This window comes from Narcine bancroftii, chromosome 3 (assembly GCF_036971445.1).
Source record: "Narcine bancroftii isolate sNarBan1 chromosome 3, sNarBan1.hap1, whole genome shotgun sequence".
NCBI lineage: Eukaryota > Metazoa > Chordata > Chondrichthyes > Torpediniformes > Narcinidae > Narcine > Narcine bancroftii.
In genome coordinates this window covers 220313958-220329096 of record NC_091471.1, presented here as the reverse complement: position 1 = coordinate 220329096, position 15139 = coordinate 220313958, and the positions used below count along the sequence as shown (strand labels likewise).

At 40.2% G+C, this 15139-nt stretch overlaps 1 protein-coding gene across 3 annotated transcripts in view; it reads left to right on the top strand.

Annotated features, from left to right (window-relative positions):
• Nucleotides 1–15139, top strand: part of lratb.1 (lecithin retinol acyltransferase b, tandem duplicate 1) — a 212554-nt gene that overhangs the window by 182532 nt on the left and 14883 nt on the right. The gene's annotated exons all lie outside the window — the stretch shown is intronic.

Here is a 15139-nt window from a genome sequence, read left to right as displayed (position 1 = left end):
GACAGTTTCAATTTGGGTCTTATCCCTGTAGTGTTCCCTAGTAAAAAAATAATTCTGGGTTTTGTGGAAATTGAATTCCTCTAATTTGCTCTAAAAAATGTCTTAACTCTACTCAAAAAGGTTATACTTTAGAACATGACTAAGTTGAATGTAAAAAAAAAGTTCCTATCTCATTACCACATCTAAAACATTGATCTGAAAGACTTGGATTCAATTTGTTTAATTTCTGTGGTGCGAACCCTTCCTATCCATTAATTGAAAGTTGGGGCTCAGTCTTCTGGCCACTGAACGAGGTAGCTTTTTCACTTCAGTTTCACTCTCTATGTCTGCCTGTCTTTATATATGTCTTTTCCCGCCCCTCCCCCAATCCCTCAGTATTCTTTGTGTATATTTAACTTTTCATTGGAAAATGGGTACAAACCGCCACCCACCCATCATCCACTATTAGTCTCAGAACACACAGAGCTCTCCGGAATAAAGTAAATTACCCTTGATATTTTTTATCCAAAAGTATACCTTATTCACAATAAATTATTTAAAAAGAAGAAAACTGTTCATGTCTTTTTACACCCATAATGTCAGCTACATCTGTACATTCTCATCAATACCCCGTTACCACCACTGTGGCACCTTGTCGTTTCTCCCCACCCCTTTTGGTTGAGGGTGTTCCCCCCAGTCTCAGTTCCTCTATGCCTGGTAATGGGATGACTCTAGACTGTGGTCCTTCCCTGCAGCGCCCTTGTGTTGGCTGCACCAAGCCTCAGAGTGTCCCTCAGCCCATACTCCTGCAGACTGGAATGTACCAGTGAGCAGCATTCCCTGTCATCTCCATGTGCTGAAAGACCAACAGGTTCCAGGCAGACCAAAGTATGTCTTTCACCAAGTTGTCGGTCTTCCAGCAGTTCTGGATGTCTAGGTCTGTGTGTGTCCCTGGGGAAAGCCCAATGATCAGAGAGTCGTCTGTCATGTTGCTGCAGGGGATGAACTGTGAAAGGACCCGCACATCCTTCTCCACACATTTTTTGAAAATATGTATTCAGCAAAAAGGTGGTCGCCAGTCTCCACTGCACCGCAGTCATCTTGAGGACAACGTGCGTGGTGTGTGATGTTTCTGGGAGTACGAGAAGGATCTCACTGGGAGGGATCTTTTCACAGCCAGCCGGGCCAAGTCCTGGTGCCTGTTTGTGAGCCCTGGCAATGAGACATTCTGCCAGATGACCTGGACAGTCGGCTCAGGGAACCAACCCACCGGATCGATCGAATCTGCATCTCTCCATTTCTGCAGGACGTTCCATGCTGACCACTACCTGATTGTCTTGTGTTCAAAGGTCTTCATCTGGAAAAACTTTTCCATGAAGGATAGGGGGATGTGGCAAAGTTCAGCTGGCTGGGACATTACACAGCACCGGGGCCATGGCCATCCTTCGCAACACCTGGGACAAGTCAAACCTCAGCACATAGTGGCACTTGGTGCCCTCGTACTTTGGATCCACACACAGCCTGATGCAGCCACATGTGAGGGCGGTCATCAGAATGAAGGCCACATTGGGTACATTCTTGCCCCCATTGTCAGGCGACGTACATGGTAACCCTTTGAACTCTATCCATTTTGGGTCCCCATATGAATTGGAAAACTGCTCTGGTAACAGTCAGGATGAAGGTGCAGGGAACGGCCACACCTGCTCTACATACAGCATCCCTGAGAAAAGCTCATACCTACTGACCAAGTTCTTCCCCATTATTGAGAAGAAGCACCATGTCCACAGTTACAATTTCTGGTAGACCTTTCCGATCTGACCAATTCTTGTTGCACACCTCAGCCTCTCTAAACCTGATCCCAGCACCTTCGGATAGTCAGATCTGAATGAAGGGGATAGTGGACCAGTCGGGCCAGTTACCAAAGAACATTCCTTCACTCTTCTTCTGGTTTACCCTGGCGCCTGATGCAGACTCAAATTGTCCACATATGCTGGTCAGTCTCCAAACCAATCGTGTATCTGAACAGAAGGCAACAACGTCATCCATGTACAAGGAGGCCTTGACCTGAGTGCCTCCACTGCCTGGCAACAGATGTCTATGTTGAGCAGTTTAATCCAATTCCAGATTCCCTCCCAAAAGCCCATTTTGGAGAACACATCCATAATGTAAATGTGTATTCTGGTCAAAGGCCTTCGTCTAGTCAAAAGTGACCAAGCAGGTGTCCAGCCCTCTGTCCTGCACAAGGCTGTCATAAATCTTCCTGCCTGGAACTGTGCAAATTCTACCTGTTCCAGGGCAGACTTGACTCGATTGGCGATGGTCTTGGACAGGAGCAGAGCTCTGTATATTTCCAGCAGACTCGGGCCCACCCAATCCCACAGAGCCATGTACAACTCAGCTGGTAGGCCATCGCTTCCAAGAATATTACTCCACCCAAAGGAACGGATGGAGTTCTTTACCTCCCCCAGAGTAATTGGCTGAACCAAATGTTCTCGTTTGCTGTCGTCTAAGACCAACGTGATAGAGGACAGGAAGTTTTGGGATGTCCTTCTGTCATCCTACAGTTTGGCACAAAAGGATCTGCAGATCCTCTGAATGCCCATCTGCGAGGATGTGACTGAGCCATCCTCTTCCTTCAGGCTATGGATCACAGAGCTCCCTTGTGAACCCTTTGGAAGAAAAAGCATGAATACGTCTCATCCTGCTCCACTGTGCAGACTCTGGATCGGAAATTGACAATTTGCCTTTTGATCCTAAAATCTTTTTTTTAATCCATAATTTTAATAAATGTTTTAATATCGGCATATTATATTCCCTCAACAAATTTACTTTCCATCAAAATATAAATTGATACACCTCAACTTCAGGAATACAGGCCATCTCAACTTTAGCCCAACTTGGAGGCTGTTCAAAATCCATCAATCTACTAATAAATTTCAACTGGGCTACTTCCAAGTTAGTTTATTTAATGCTACCCGTGATAATTTACCTTTCCATAAAAATTCTCTCGTAACTTTATTTAAATCCTGAAAAAAAACTCTTTGTAAGAGAACACGATATTGTTTGAAATAAATATTGAATATGAGGAAAAATATTCATCTTAATCCAATTAACTCAACCAATTAAATTTAATGGAAGATCTTTCCACTTAATTAGATCTGCTTTAATCTATTTTTAATAATGGAACATAATTTAACTTATATATTGATACTCAGTGTTTACAATTATTCCTAAATATTTAATTTTATCAGACCATTTCAATTTTATAATATTTTTATACTCTGAATAATCTTTCTCCAACTGGTAAAATTTCACTTTTATCTCAATTAACTTTATATCCAAATAATATTCTATAATGTAATAAACATTCCCGTAAATGTGGCAATGATTGTTCTGGGTTTGTTAAATATATCAAAACATCATCTGCAAACAAATTAATCTTATACTCTTCATCCATAACTCTCATCCCTCTTATCTGTTCATTCTTCCTTATTGTTTGAGCTAATGGTTCAATAGCCAATGCAAACAGGGCTGGTGACAATGGACAACCTTGTCGAGTTGAACATGTCATTTTAAACGATGATGAAACTTGACCATTTGTCACCACCCTAGCAGTCGGGTTTGTGTATAAAGCTTTAACCCAGCCAATAAAAAAAGGACCAAATTTAAACTTCTCCAGTACTTTAAACTAAAAAATCCCATCCCTATCAAAGGCTTTTTCCTCAGAAATGGTTGGGCTGCTGTCTATATGCATTGACCAATCAATCGAAGAATATTATCTGAAGCATTTCTATTTTTAATAAAACCTGTTTGATCAACATGTATCAATTTAGGTAAACACTTAGCAAGTCGATTTGCTAGCATTTTTGTTATTATTTTATAATCAACATTCAATAAAGAAATAGGTCTATACAAAGACACTTTCAACGGATCTCTATCTTTTTTCAGGATTACAGTAATTAAAGCACTAGAACAATATTCTGGTAACTCATAATGTTCAGTCACTTGTTGTAATACCTCCCTAAACACCGAAGATAAATCTTCATAAAAAGTTTTATAAAATTCCACCGAAAACCCATCATCACCTGGTGACTTTCCATTGGGCATTTCCAACATAGCCACCTTAATCTATAATCCTGTAAACAGAGCTTCCAAATTCATAACATCCTCCTCTTCTAATGCTAATAACGTTAAATTAGATAAAAAGGAATCAATAGAACCATTATCCTGTTTCCCCTCAGAAGTATATAATTTTTTTATAAAATGAATAGAACTGGTCATTAATTTCCTGAGGTTTATAGGTAACTGTTGAATTCTTTTTTACAGCATTAATTACCCGTGAAACCTGTTCCTTCTTTAACTGCCATGCAAGTACTTTATATGCCCTCTCAATCAACTCATAATATCGCTGCTTAGATTGATTAATTAAACATTCAAATTGATAAGTCTGCAACGTATTATAATGCAATTTCAATTTAGTTAAAGGCACTTTTTTTATCTTCTGTCACTTCCTTCTGAAATTCCTTCTCCAATTCATCAATTTGCTTTTCTAATCCTAAACTTTCAACCATATACTGTTTCTTAACTTTAGTGGTATAATTAATAATCTGCCCTCTTAAATAAGCTTTTAATGCATCCCATAACACAAAAATACATTTTACTGAATTAGCATTTTCAGACAAGAAAAAAGTAATCTGTTCTTTAATAAAAATAAACTCTGGTTTTTTCAGCAACATTGTATTAAATCTCCATCTATAAGATGAATGTACCACTTCTGAACTTACATAAGAAAAAAATAATAAAGAATGATCTGATATAATCCCTCTTTTATATTCTGCCTGTGATACCCTTCCTTGTAAATGTGCCGATACTAAAAAAAATCTATTCTAGAAAATGAATCATGTCGAGACGAATAAAAAGAAAAATCCTTCTCTATAGCATTAACCCTTCTCCAAATATCCACTAAATTTAAATCCTTCATCAAGGCCCCAATTTGTATCGCCATCTTTGATTTCTTTATACTTTTTGGGGATTTGTCCAACAAAGGATCCAAGACACAGTTACAATCGTCCCCAACTAAAATATTTTCATTAGCTTGATTTAATAACAAAAAAGCACCTGAAATAAAACACTCATCATCCACGTTAGGTGTGTAAATATTAAGCAAAGTCCAAAATTCAGTAAAAATTTTACAATTCACCTTTAAAACCCTTCCACCATTCCCTTCCATAGTATGCAACTCAAAAGACAAATTCTTATGAATTGGAATTGCTACACCCCTTGCCTTAGAATTAAATGAAGAAAAAAACACATGTCCAACCCAATCTCTCTTCAATTTCAAATGTTCTTTTTCCATCAAGTGTGTTTCTTGTAAAAAAGCAATATCAATTTTCATTTTCTTAATATAAGCCAAAACTCGCTTTCGCTTAGTCGGATTATTCAACCCCTGAACATTAAAAGTTGCAAATTTCAAACTAGACATCTTTACAAACTAACAATATACTTACTACAAAATATCGCTCCCCTTCTAATAAATGAAAATCATTGTCCCTCCCCTAAATATTTTTTTTAAAAGAATATGTATATAGAAAATATTTTAATTATTCCCCCCCCAAAAAAAAACACTTCCCAAAGGTAGTAACACCCTTAAAAAACTGGGTGTGGTAAACAGCACTAGTGGCAGATGACTATCAAAGATTTCAGTGCCATCCACCCCCCCAGCCAGAAATACATCATTCATATTAATACAATTCAATACTGTAGATATATTCAACCCAATGACTCCATTCCCAATGATTGTTCCAGGTCTTCAATGTCAGTAAGACTTTGTGTTAAAACCTCTTTCTTTCCATTTCCATTTCCCCTCTTTTTAGGTGATGGTGGCGAAACTCTTCCATGTCCACATAAATCCGGTAATGAATTAGCAAAAATTAATTCATCATGATCATTCTCAAAAAATTGAGATTGAAAGTTACTATAAAAGACCTTTAACACAGCAGGATATCGAAAGGCAAATTTATAATCCTTCCACCACAGCACTTCTTTAGCCGAATTAAACTCCCGTCGTCGCCTAATAATTTCTTGACTCAAATCTGCATAAAATATACTCTATTATTTTGAGTCATCATTGGAGATTGACTTTGTCGGGCCGTCTGTCCGGCCCACCGTAGTATCGTTTCTCCTTCATATAATAATCAACTCATTTCTTTTACAATGTTTAATAGTCATTTAAAGAGTTGGGATTTTGAGGGTATAAAAACATTTCAGGATTGTTTTGTAGAAGGTCAGTTTCTTTCTTATACTCAATTGAAAGAGCGTTTTGATATTGCTGAAAATTCTTTATTTGTTTATTATCAACTTCGATCTTTGGTGAAAAGCATATATATGGTAGAGAGATGATTTTACCTGTATTGATGGAATTTGAGTCTTTGATTTCTTCTATACCAAAAAGGGGTATATTTCTGTTATGTGTCAAGTATTACAAGACAATATGGATAAGTCGGAATGGGAGAAATCTAAGCTTAAATGGGAAAATTATTTAGCTTTTGTTTTTCCTGAAGATTATTGGGCAGATATGTGTCATGACAGTGTTACTAAATTGACGAATGTGCGGTATGGAATGGTTAAATATAATTTTTTACATCAACTGTATTTAAAACCAGAGAAATTGAAAAAATGTTTTCAGTAATTCGGATTTTTGTTTTAGATGTGGTGTATGTACTGGAACTTTTTTTACATGCTGTCTGGTCTTGTATGCATGTAAAACCATTCTGGGATGAAATTAAGTTAATTTTGGAAAAATTATTTAATTTTAAGTTACCATTAGATCCATCTATTTTTTAATGGGTTATATGATTCCTTAAGGGTTGGAAAAATTTCAAATAGCATTTAAATATTTAGCATTGTCTGTAGCTCGAAAATGTGTAGCAAGTACATGGAAAGATAATATAGTGATTAATATAATGCGACGGCAGAATGAATTGAAAGCTTATATTGTTATGGAATAAATTACGTAGAATCTACATGACAATTATTCTTTTTTTGTTAATAAGTGGTTACCATATTTGGAATATATGCATTTAGATATATTTTGATTTGTTATATACTTTTAGTTTCTGTTTATATATTTTTAGCTCTCCTTAAGAGGGTTGGCTAATGGGGTGGAAAGTTGGTGGGGATTTATTTTTTTTTTAGTTGTCTTGGGTTTTTTAAATTTTTTTTAATGTATATTCATAAAATTTTCTTTATGGAATATACTTTGTATTACTATTAATGATTCTTCAAATAAATAAAGTTTTTTTTAAAAAAAAAAGGAAGATGCACTTGGAGGACTCTTTGGTAAATAGCAAGGCTCTCCACCTCTCTGAGTTCCTCCCCAACATCCACCCCTCTCGACTGCAGAAGGAGGAATTTTTGCAAAATAGCCTGGAGTTTGCTATGGTTCATTTGCCTCTGTCTTGCCTTCTGAACACCTTGAGGATAAAGAACCTCTTGATGTTCATCTCGGTCGCTTCCCACCAAGTCTCTGAGAAGTCAAAGAAGGGCTTCACAGTTCTCCTACCTCTACGTTCTTCACGTTCATCTTCCAATCTCCCCTGCCTGTCTTCTGGTCCTCCTGTGAAGGAGGCAGTAGTCAGAGAAGAACACCAGCATAACGTCGGTGGTTCTGACCGACAGCCTTCGACATGAAGACAAAGTCTATGCAGTACAGGGTTGAGCCATTCGATCTCAACCAGGTGGGCTGTGGCTGTGTTCCACCTACAGGGTTTCTGAGGGTGTCACACAGCTGTGCATCCTTTACTGTCTCTATCAGGAGCCTGGAGGAGCTGTGCAGTCTGCAGCCGCATCAATGCTGCAGTTGAAGTCACCCTGATCCCAATGAAGAAGAGGAAGATCCCTCCCTTCAGCAATTGTCAGCAAGCTTTCTACACTATGGCTTGGTTGGCCAGTTAGCACACTAAAGTTGAAAGGAATTCCCCTGGCCTTCATAACTTTGGAGAATTAGTGGAGAGATTCTCTGAAGCCATATCTAACCCCTTGCATCAGGTTACACTTGATGTCATTCTTTGGTTGGTGCTGCTTTCAAACTGCACAACAGTTACATTTAAATAAGAAAAGATAGTCACAGATAATGCTTTCAGAAATCAGGGGAGAGGAAAACATCAGCCTAGATGTTTAGTCATTCTCCATTAAACCTTCTTGTGGTCATTCCATAAAACAGGATAGGACTCAACATTCCTTCTACACTTAAATATCCTGAGATCTACCCACGCAGTTCAATTTACTTAGGAAAGATGACCAATTAGAAGGATTGGGAAATCAGATCCAGGCAAATGTCAGAATAAGACAAGAGAGACAACAGGGAAAAAACAAGATGATGCAGTAGGACAGTAGCATTAAATTTAAATTTAGACCTGTCTACAGCATGGTAACGGGCCATTTCGCCCCACGAGCCCGTACTGTCAATTTATACCCAATTGACCTACAACCCCGGTATGTTTCTAATGGAGGGAGGAAACCAGAGTCCCTAGGAAAAACCCATGCAGACATAGGGACATCATACAAACTCATTTGAAGTGCAGAATTCGGACGCCAGTCCTGATCGCTGGCGCTGTAAAAGTGTTGCGCTACCCGATACACCAACCCTGCTCCCCCTTTGCTTTGAGTTTCTAGAGAGCAATATGAAGCAAAATTTCTTGAAATTACAAACTACAAATAGAAACATTTGGCAGGTCAGAAAGCATCTTTGGAGAGAGAGAGAAACTGCTGTGAAATTTGGGAATTGCTTTTTAGTATATGAGATCACTTTAAGCTCCAGTGATTTGTCACAGAAATGGACTGATCCATTTTAAATGAATGTGATTTGCTCATAAACAACCTTAAGATTGGATTGGATTCTTGCCACCAGAAGTAGCCTTACTGCTAATTCATATTTTTCCCTTCATCTGATTCTAACCTCAAACTGAATATTATTGGTTTATTAAACCAGACCAGAAAGGTTTCTGGGCATTTACAATAAGACTCAATAATTTTGCTAAATGTTATAGGGATAAGGAAGGAGCTACTGTTTCCATTCAGTAGATCATTAAAAATTATTTTAAATATTTTAAGCACAATTTACATGAATTAGTTTGCAAATTAATTTATCAAAATGCATTAACGAAATTTCACCTTGACTGTTAACATCGAAAATTTGCAAACAAACCTTTATGCTTTTAAGTGCTATGCCTTGCCGTGGGGTATTTTCCTGATAATAGGATGGATTTTCCATCTTCTTTAGGCGTGAATAAAATATATTCAGGATCCATTTCTGTGGAAAGAGTAATATATGTTGAAGCTTAAAGTGTATCCTTTGATCTTATTCAACTTCAAGCAATTGGCAAACTCCCAGCAGATCAGAAAATTAAACAGTCCCAATAGTAATAATTGCTTCACCCACACAATTTGTCACTCATTTTTCAATATTCAATGCACATGCACATACCTTACTGTCTTCCCTTTGATTGCTGCACCTTTATTATGCTGTAATCCCTGCCATTCAGATGACCCTATCGTCTCCAGCCACTACGAGATATCATGGAATGGGAGGGTCGGACTGATGTTTCCTCCCCTGTCTTGTGTCTCACCTCATCTCAATAACGGCCTTTTCTGCAGCTGGCCAGTGGCTGCCGAGGATGGAGGATCTTTCAAATTTCATCATCTTCCCAGAGTTCATGCAAATAAGATGTTAACTCATGACTTCATGTAATTTTATATTTATCTCATTTCTTCCCAAGTTCCTAATTTTTATCTGTGGCTCATAAAGTCAGATAGCACAGAAACAGGCCCTTTGGCCACCCCATGTCCATACCAATCATTGTACCTATCTGAACTCAAATCCAATCCCTTTCACCAGGACTTGGTGTGCAACCGCAGTGATTCAAGTGATTGCCTTGATGCTTCATAAATGTGAAGTTCTAACTCCACCATCTTCTCAAGCAGCATGGTCCAATTTCCACCTTCTTGGTGAAATTTTGTTTTTCCTGATTCCCTCAAATCTTCTGGGCAGTCACAGCCTTCCTGCAGTATCAGACAAAAACATTTCACAGTCAAGCTGTGTAAAATTATGTTGAACACTATATTCTGTGCCTTAGCTAATAAAAGGAAATATTCCCTTCACCATTACAACAAATTGACCTGCCCTGGTACCTTTAAGGATCCAATAAAATAGGCTTCAATAATCCTTTTGTTCCTCAGTATCAATATCTTCTATTTGCTGTGCAGTTTTAACAGCCTAGCACCTCCCAGCCACACAGCAATTTGTTTGGATTAAGTTCCATTTGCCATTTTCCTGCCCAACTACACAGACCATCTTCTTGGTGTCTAAAGGTTCCCTCCTTCCTATCAACCACACAACCAACAATATTATCTGTGAACTTCTTGTTCAGGCACCTTTTGTTTAAGTCCAAATCATTGTTGAATATTACTCACATCCAAAGGCGATCTAGTGAGCCATACGGAACCCTACTACTAATACCGTTCCCGTCTTAAAATTTTTTTATCAGCCGTTACCCTTTGGTTCTTGCCACTGAGCGAATTTTAGATTCAATTTGTCACCATGGGCTTTGGGCTTCATGGGCTTTTATGATTAACTTGATTATGTGGGGCCTTGTCAACAACCTTGCATAAATCACGGTAGATAGCATCAAACACATTGGTCTCATCAAGGATCCTTGTTGCTTCCTTGAAGAATTCATCTGTCAGTCAAATCTGAGTAAATCTGCTAATTAATCTGATTTATGCCCTCCGTATGAATGGATTTCACTTATTTTCCCACCACCAAATTTAAACTGGTTGACCTTCAATTACAGGTGGCACAGTGAGTGAAACGGTCAGTGCAACACTATTGTACTGCCAGTAACCCAGGTTCGAATCCGGCGCTGCATGTCAGGAGTTTGTTTTCCCCATACCTGCGTGAGTTTCCTCCGGATGCCCTGGTTTCCCCCACATTCCAAAGACATACATGGTTACTGGGTTAATTGGTCACCTAGGTGTATTTAGACAGCACAGGCTCATGAGCCGGAAGGGCCTGATACTGTGCTGTATCTCTAAATTAAATCACAATTAAAATGATTTGTTTTATCCCTTACTCCATGTTTAGACAACTGTATAGAATGAATTATTTGCCAATCCTACCAACAACTGAAATCTGATACTAAGAACTTCAGCATTCCTCCATTATGCCTTTTAACCATGCAGAGAAATCTAATCTGGACCTGGCCATTCATCCACTTTTATAAATGCTTCTATAATATCTTAATAATTACTTCTGTACTGTTATGCACTCGTTTTCCTTCACTACAAAATCAGCCTTTTGTGAAGTTAATTCCAGAATATTTGTTCAGAAACTTGCACCTCTGCTTCAATTAGTCACCTCATTGATCCTTTACAGGATGTAGCAAACCCCATATGTGCCTGTAAAATATCTTTAATTGTTTTTACTTCATTTGCCATGTTTATTTCATGTCCTCCTTTTCATTTCCCAATTTTCCTTCTAATTTCATTCCTGCACTTTCAGTACTCTACATTCTCTGCTGTATTATGCTCTCCATCTCTGATTTTTTTTAACATACTACACAGAAAAAGGCCCTTCCAGCCCGTGTACTTGTGCCTCCAAAACACCCAATTAACCCACAACCCTGGTACGTTTTGAAGGGTGGAAGGAAACTGAAGCGCCCGGATGAAACCCACACAAAGACATGGGGAGAAAGTTTAAACTCCTAACAGGTCACGCCAGATTCTAACCCAGGTCACTGGCGCTAACTGCTACACTGACCGTGCCCCCACCTACACTGACCATGTCACCCACCTACACTGACCGTGTTGTCCTCTACACTAACCATGCCCCCACATACACTAACTGTGCCCCCACCTACACTAACCATGCTCCCCAACTACACTGACCGTCCCCCCCTCCTACACTAACCATCCCCCACCTACACTAACTGTGCCCCCCACCTACACTAACCGTGCCCCATCTACACTAACCGTGCCCCATCTACACTAACCATGCCCCATCTACACTAACTGTGCCCCCCACCTACACTAACCGTGCCCCATCTACACTAACCGTGCCCGACCTACACTAACCGTGCCCCATCTACACTAACCGTGCCCGACCTACACTAACCGTGCCCCATCTACACTAACCGTGCCCGACCTACACTAACCGTGCCCCACCTACACTAACTGTGCCCCCAACCTACACTGACCATCCCCCCCACCTACACTAACTGTGCCCCCACCTACACTAACCGTGTCCCTACCTACACTAACCGTGTCCCTACCTACACTAACCGTGTCCCTACCTACACTAACCGTGTCCCCATCTACACTAACCGTCCCCACCTACACTAACCGAGCCCCCACCTACACTAACCATGACCCCACCTACAGTGACCATGCCCCCTACCTACACTAACCGAGCCCCCACCTACACTAACCATGACCCCACCTACAGTGACCAGGCCCCCCACCTACACTAACCGTGCCCCTATCTACACTAACCGTCCCCACCTACACTAACCGTGCCCCACCTACACTAACTGTGCCCCACCTACATTGACTGTGCCCCCACCTACACTAACCATGTCCCTACCTACACTAACCGTGTCCCCCATCTACACAAACCGTGTCCCCCATCTACACAAACCGTGCCCCACCTACACTAACCGTGCCCCACCTACACTAACCGTGCCCCACCTACACTAACCGTGCCCCACCTACACTAACCGTGCCCCACCTACACTAACCGTGCCCCACCTACACTAACCGTGCCCCACCTACACTAACCGTGCCCCACCTACACTAACTGTGCCATCCACCGACATTAACCGTGCCCCTCACATACACTAACCGGGCCCCACCAACACTAACTCTGTCCCCACCTACATTGACTGTGCCCCCACCTACACTAACTGTGCCATCCACCGACATTAACCGTGCCCCTCACATACACTAACCGGGTCCCACCAACACTAACTCTGTCCCCACCTACACTAACTGGGCCCCCACCTACACTAACCATTCTGCCCACATTTAAGTTGCCCTTATTTTATGCACCTTTATACAGTCTGTACCTACGGCAGGCCAATCCTTTTTCTTTGTAGCAACGTATTCTCCTGTTCCCCTTGAGTTCTACTTATGCTTTTACTTTCAAGTTGCAGTTTAAATCACTTCACAATCTCAGGCTTTGTTGTGAAAGAATGTGTCCTTTCTCTATAATTGTGCTAAATTATTAGGATTACTTCAACAAAAGTGCAATTCTGAAGATATTCCTTCCACTGATCAAGAATTTTCCCCAGAATAACACCATCACCATCTCAGGTTAAACTTGCCAATCAGCATAAAAAGTTGTGAATGTATTCTGGGATTTCCCTGCCTGCTTGACAGTATATTCCAATATTAGGTTTTAATCCCTCTCTGTTACTGTCCTAACAATTGGCAAATCAGAAATTGCACCTAAAGGTTTGCTCTGTTGTTACCTCAAACAATCTCAGTTCCCAAAAGTTTCAGGATGTGCATTTCATGAGGGTCTAAGGATGCCCGCTCTTGCCTCTCAATACATTAATAGAATCCGAAATAAAATGTCTGCATGCTCCCACTTTCCCCTGCTGTACCAATTACCCACTCACTAAAATGCTGAATCACATCATCTATCAGAGCAGTGCTGAGCTACATTCTACTCACTCTGTCCTGTAGCCGAACCCTCCCATGTTTAGCCCAAGTAAAATTCCAGAGAAGCAAGTTAGGCGCGATGGATAGGACTGTCTTGTTCTAGTTATTTGCATAACTGAAAAGAGCAGCTTGTTAACTAGGGCCATGAAGGAAATTGCAGAATAAGACCAAGATTAAATGCTAACTGCAAAACTTAGCTAAATTCTCCAAAGTGACCATCAATTTAAACCCTTACATTTGCCCCAATCACCAGAATATAAAATTCAGAATTCTATATTCTAGAAGAATACAATGGACTGAATCCTGTACTACCTTGGGCGGCAGAGTTGGCGTAGCAGTTAGCACAATGCCTTTACAGCACCAGCGACCAGGACTTGGGTTCAAATCCCGCGCAATCTGTAGGAAGTCTGTATGTTCTCCCTGTGCCTGTATGGGTTTTATATGGGTGATCAGGTTTCAATCATCTTCCCACCACCAAATTTAAACTAGGGTGTAAATTGGGTGGCACAGACTAGTGGAGTAAAATGGCCTGTTATCATGCTGTTTGTCTAAATTTTTAAAAAAATTAAAATTTACCATCCATTGACTACAACTGCACATCCACGTACCTACCTATAAACATCTAAAATGCTACCATTATATCTGCTATCACTACACCTGGCAGCCCATTTCAGGTGCCTACCATTCTGTGTAAGAAATTTACCAATATATCTTCTTTCAACATTTCCCCCATAACCTTAAACGCATGCCCTCTAGTATGTGATATTAAACCCTGAGTTTACGATTCTGATGGTCTACTCTCTACTTTGCTCTCAACATTTAATAAGCTTCTATCATGTTTCCACTCAGCTCCAACACTGTAGGGGAAACAACCCAAGTTCGTCCCCCCTTTCCCACAGCTCATACCCTCTACTCTCAACAAAATTGTGGTAACTATCTTCTGTATCTTTCCAAAGCCACCACATCCAACCACAATTGCACACAATCCTCCAGAAGAGCCCTAACCAGTTTTATGGAACCTCAATATGACTTCCTTTTTCTGATACTCAGTGATACATGTCATCTGCCTTCTTTACCACCCTTTCTACTTTCATGGTCACTTACAAGGGACTATGGACCTGGTCCTTCAAAATCCCTCTTCACGTCAGTATTTTTAAAATCCTGCTGTTAACTGTCAACTTTCCTAATATTTGATCTCCAAAAAGTGCAACACCTCACATTTAAATTTACAGTAACAGGCCCCTTTGGCCCATGAGGCCCTGCTGTCCAATTACACCCAAATTAACCACAATTCCCATACGTTTTGAAGGGTGGGAAGAAACTGGAGCACCTGGAAGAAACTCACATGAACACGGAGAGAATGTACAAACACCTTACAGAGCTGGATTTGAACACTTGCCCAGATTAACCTCTATCTGCCACTTCTCTGTCCATGTCTTTCACT